We start from the raw sequence: 6,000 nt of genomic DNA, 5'->3' as shown, positions 1-6,000 counted from the left end.
TGACGGCACTCTTCCGGCGGAGCTCCGGAACAGGCCCCAAGATGGGATCTCGTGGATACAGAAAGTTGCGGCGGTAGAATTAGGTTTTTGGCTCATGTTTGGATCGTTGTTGGGGTACGTGTGTATATATAGGAGGAAGAAGTACGCCGGAGGAGCAACGAGGGGCCCACGAGGCAGGGGGGCACCCTAGGGGGGGTGCGCCCCCACCCTCGTGACCGCCTCTTTTGTTCGTTGGAGCAGGGTCCAAGTCTCCTAGATCACGTTCGGTGAGAAAATCTCGTTCCCAAAGATTTTATTCCGTTTGGACTCCATTTGATATTCTGTTTATCCAAAACTCTGAAATAGGCAAAAAAACAGCAATTCTGGGCTGGGCCTCCGGTTAATAGGTTAGTCCCAAAAATAATATAAAAGTGGAAAATAAAGCCCAATATAGTCCAAAACAGTAGGTAATATAGCATGGAGCAATCAAAAATTATAGATACGTTGGAGACGTATCAGGCATCCCCAAGCTTAATTCCTACTCGTCCTCGAGTAGGTAAATGATAAAAAGAGAATTTTTGATGCGGAGTGCTACTTGGCATAATTTCAATGCAAATCTTCTTAATTGTGGTATGAATATTCAGATTGGAAAGATTCAAGACAAAAGTTTATATTGACATAAAAAAATACTTCAAGCATACTAACAAAGCAATTATGTCTTCTCAAAATAACATGGCCAAAGAAAGTTATCCCTACAAAATCATATAGTCTGGCTATGCTCTATCTTCACCACATAAAGTATTTAAATCATGCACAACCCTGATGACAAGCCAAGCAATTGTTTCATACTCTAACTTTTTCAAAACTTTTTCAATCTTCACGCAATACATGAGCGTGAGCCATGGATATAGCACTATAGGTGGAATAGAATGGTGGTTGTGGAGAAGACATAAAGGAGGGGAAGATAGTCTCACATCAACTAGGCGTATCAATGGGCTATGGAGATGCCCATCAACAGATATCAATGTGAGTGAGTAGGGATTGCCATGCAACAGATGCACTAGAGCTATAAATGTATGAAAGCTCAACAAAAGAAACTAGTGGGTGTGCATCCAACTTGCTTGCTCACGAAGACCTAGGGCAATTTTGAGGAAGCCCATCATTGGAATATACAAGCCAAGTTCTATAATGTAAAATTCCCACTAGTATATGAAAGTGACAACATATGAGACTCTCTATATGAAGAACATGGTGCTACTTTGAAGCACAATATATGAGACTCGCTATATCATGGTGCTACTTTGAAGCAAAAGTGTGGAAAAAGGATAGTAGCATTGCCCCTTTTTATTTATTTTCTTTTTTTTGGGCCTTCTTTTTTTCTTTGGACTTTCTCTTTTTTATATTTAGGACAATGCTCTATTGAATGATGATCATCACACTTTTATTTATTTACAACTCAATGATTACAACTCGATTCCAAAACAAAGTATGACTCTATATGAATGCCTCCGGCGGTGTACTGGGATATGCAATGAATCAAGAGTGACAAGTATGAAGAAATTATGAACGGTGGCTTTGCCACAAATACTATGTCAACTACATGATCATGCTAAGCAATATGACAATGATGAATGTGTCATGATGAACTAGATGGTGGAAAGTTGCATGGCAATATATCTCGGAATGGCTATGGAAATGCCATAATAGGTAGGTATGGTGGCTGTTTTGAGGAAGGTATATGGTAGGTGTATGATACCGGCGAAAGGTGCGCGGTATTAGAGAGGCTAGCAAAGGTGGAAGGGTGAGAGTGCGTATAATCCATGGACTCAACATTAGTCATAAAGAACTCATATACTTATTGCAAAAATCTAGAAGTTATCAAAGCAAAGTATTACGCACATGCTCCTAGGGGGATAGATTGGTAGGAAAAGACCATCGCTCGTCCCCGACCGCCACTCATAAGGAAGACAATCAATAAATAAATCATGCTCCGACTTCGTTACATAACGGTTCACCATACGTGCATGCTACGGGAATCACAAACCTCAACACAAGTATTCTTTAAATTCACAACTACTCAACTAGCATGACTTTAATATTATCACCTCCATATCTCAAAACAATTATCATGCTTCAATCTTTTCTTATTATTCAACACACTCAAAAGAAAGTTTCACAAATCTTGAATACCAAGCATATTATTATTAATAAAATTACCATGCTATTAAGAGACTCTCAAAATAATTTAAGTGAAGCATGAGAGATCGTTAGTTTCTTTAAAACAAATCCACCACCATGCTCTAAAAGATCTAAGTGAAGCACATAGAGCAAAATTATCTAGCTCAAAAGATATAAGTGAAGCACATAGAGCAAAACTACTTAGCTTAAAAAGATATAAGTGAAGCACATAGAGCAAAATTATCTAGCTCAAAAGATATAAGTGAAGCACATAGAGTATTCTATCAAATTTTAATTCATGTATGGCTCTCTCAAAAGGTGTGTACATCAAGGATGATTGTGGCATACTAAGACACAAAGACACAAATAATACAAGACGCTCCAAGCAAAACACATATCATGTTGGTGAATAAAAATATATCTCCAAGGTAAATTACCGATGGAAGTGGACGAAAGAGGGGATGACTTCTTGGTGTCCTTGGATTATATTGGGGGTGCCATGGGCATCCCAAAGCTTAGGCTCTTTCTACTCCTTGTTCCATGATCCATCAAAAGAATTCACGCAAAACTTGAAAACTTCACAACACAAAACTCAAAATAGAAAACTCGTGAGCTCCGTTAGCGAAAGAAAACAAAAGACCACTTCAAGGTACTGTAATGAACTCATTCTTTATTGATATTTTTGTTAAACCTACTGTATTCCAACTTCTCTATGGATTATAAACTATTTTACTAGACATAGATTCATCAAAATAAGCAAACAACACACGAAAAACAGAATCTGTCAAAAACAGAACAGTCTGTAGTAATCTGTAGCTAGCGCAAGATATGGAACCCCAAAAATTCTAAAATAAATTGCTGGACGTGAGGAATTTATCTATTAATCATCTTCAAAAAGAATTAACTAAATATCACTCTTCAAATAAAAATGACAGCAGTTCTCGTGAGCGCTAAAGTTTCTGTTTTTTTCAGCAAGTTCAACAAGACTTTCCCCAAGTCTTCTCAACGGTTCTACTTGGCACAAACACTAATTAAACACAAAAAACACAACCAAAACAGAGGCTAAATAATTTATTTATTACTAAGCAGGAGCAAAATGCAAGGAATAAAAATAAAATTGGGTTGCCTCCCAACAAGCGCTATCGTTTAACGCCCCCAGCTAGGCATAAAAGTGAGGATAAGTCTAGGTATTGCCATCTTTGGTAGGCAATCCATAAGTGGCTCTCATGATAGTTTCATATGGTAATTTTATTTTCTTTCCTGGAAAGTGTTCCATGCCCTTTTTTAATGGAAATTGAAATCTAATATTCCCTTCCCTCATATCAATAATCACACCAACCGTTCTAAGGAAAGGTCTACCAAGAATAATAGGGCAAGAAGGATTGCAATCTATATAAAGAACAATGAAATCTACAGGCACATAATTCCTATTTGCAACAATAAGAACATCATTAATCCTTCACATAGGTTTCTTAATAGTGGAATCCGCAAGATGCAAGTTTAGAGAGCAATCATCAAAATTACGGAAATCTAGCAAATCACACAAAGTTTTGGGAATAGTAGAGACACTAGCACCCAAATCACACAAAGCATAAAACTCATGATCTTTAATTTTAATTTTAATAGTTGGTTCCCACTCATCATAGAGTTTTCTAGGGATAGAAACTTTCAACTCAAGTTTTTCTTCATAAGATTGCATCAAGGCATCAACAATATATTCGGTGAAGGCTTTATTTTGACTATAAGCATGGGGAGAATTTAGCACGGATTGCAACAAGGAAATAAAATCAATTAAAGAGCAAATTTCATAATTAAATTTCTTGAAATCCAATATAGTGGGTTTAGCAACATCTAGATTTTTATTTTTTTCAATCCCACTTTCATCAATTTCATCATTAAGATCTAAATACTCCGAATTTTTAGAACGCCTTCTAGGTAAAGGAAGATCATATTCAGTTTCATCAAGATTCATATTGAAAAATAAAGATTTAATAGGAGACACATCAATAACTTTTAGATCTTCATCTTGATTTTCATAGGTATTGGAAGAACACGCTTTAATAAAGGCATCTTTGGAAGCACGCATCCTAGCGGTTCTTTCCTTGCACTCATCAATGGAAATTCTCATGGCTTTGAGAGACTCATTGATATCATGCTTAGGAGGAATAGATCTAAGCTTTAAAGAATCAACCTCAAGAGAAATTCTATCAACGTTTCTAGCCAAATCATCAACTTTAAGCAATTTTTCTTCAAGCAAAGCATTAAAATTCTTTTGTGAATTCATAAACTCTTTAGCACTAGTCTCAAATTCAGAGGGCATATTATTATAATTTCCATAAGAGTTGTTGTAGGAATTCCCATAATTATTAGAAGGATTATTAGGATATGGCCTAGGATTAAAATTCCCTCTATAAGCGTTGTTACCAAAATTATTCCTACCAACAAAATTCACATCCATAGATTCATTGTTATTCTCAATCAAAGTAGACAAAGGCATATCATTAGGATCATAAGAAACACTCTTAGTAGCAAATAATTTCATAAGTTTATCCATCTTTCCACTCAACACATTAATTTCTTTTATCGCATGCACTTTTTATTAGAAGATCTTTCAGTATGCCATCTATCTATTTATACCTATACTAATTACAAACTCTCAAGAAATTACCACGTTAATTAGATTTTACGAGCCGTTCATCTGGTGGGACCGAGTTATTACGGTGTAGATTAACCCACATATTCTATCAATTACTAAACTAGAAAAGGAAGAAAAATAACCGTTCATCTGGTGGGACCGAGTTATTACGGTGTAGATTAACCCACATATTCTATCAATTACTAAACTAGAAAAGGAAAAAAATAACCATAGAATCGCATTAATTAGATTTTACGAACCGTTCATCTGGTGGGACCGAGTTGTTACGGTGTAGATTAACCCACATATTCTATCAATTACTAAACTAGAAAAGGAAAAAAGATAACCATAGAATCGCATGAAGTAGTTTAGATCTAATGCAAGAAAAAGAAAAAAAAGTTGATCCATAGAATCGCACGTGACCGTACAAGGAGTTGGAAGGTGCCGTCATGTGCCTCGCAAAAAAGAAAGGAGCCATCATGTGCAGGTCTTCCATCAATAAAAATATTGAAACTAGAACACCCCCGTGACCTCTTTTCCTCTTCCTGTGACAAAAGAACCTGAAGCGGATTTTACGCCATGTATCCCTCTCAATCTGGGCAACAAATTCACGTCGCCACCGCCGGTTCTCTTTGTCTTTTCCCCGCACGTCACCCCACCTCGACCCACCGCTCCTTTCCCATGCAGAAGCAAATCTGATCGTCACCACCGTTCCATGCTGAAGGACGGCCGATTGTATCTATCCTCGAGGCCGCCGGTCGCTCGATCGATGATGACGGCACGACAGAATCTCGCCGACGATCTCCACCACATGAAGCACTATGGCCGATCTGCAAAATGGCATCGTTGCCGGATGGATCCCAGCCTCACCTGCACCTCTAATTCTGCCACATTCTCGATCTAGGAGACCATCGTCCCTGAGCATGGCGTCGTTGCTGGACAGATCCCAGCCTGACCTGCACCTCTTCTTCTGCCACGTTCTTGATCAGGAGACCGCTGTCCCAGCCGCATATGGGGTGGAGGTTTTCTTGACTAGGGTTCTTGCACGTACCTGGGAGCATGGGTGATGGTGCTACTCCTTGGCACATGGGATAGTGGTTTTGAAGGCCAGATGCAAGACGTTATGCTCATAGACTGATAAACAGCGCAAAGCCACACAGCTACATATGTCGCTCTTTCAACAGGCCCTTCGATTTCTTTTGATCCCT

The sequence above is a fragment of the Triticum urartu genome, chromosome 7A, assembly GCF_056163025.1.
Source record: "Triticum urartu cultivar PI428250 chromosome 7A, HENAU_Tu73, whole genome shotgun sequence".
NCBI lineage: Eukaryota > Viridiplantae > Streptophyta > Magnoliopsida > Poales > Poaceae > Triticum > Triticum urartu.
The sequence above is the reverse complement of the archived record's forward strand: the minus strand, read 5'-3'. Positions refer to the sequence as shown.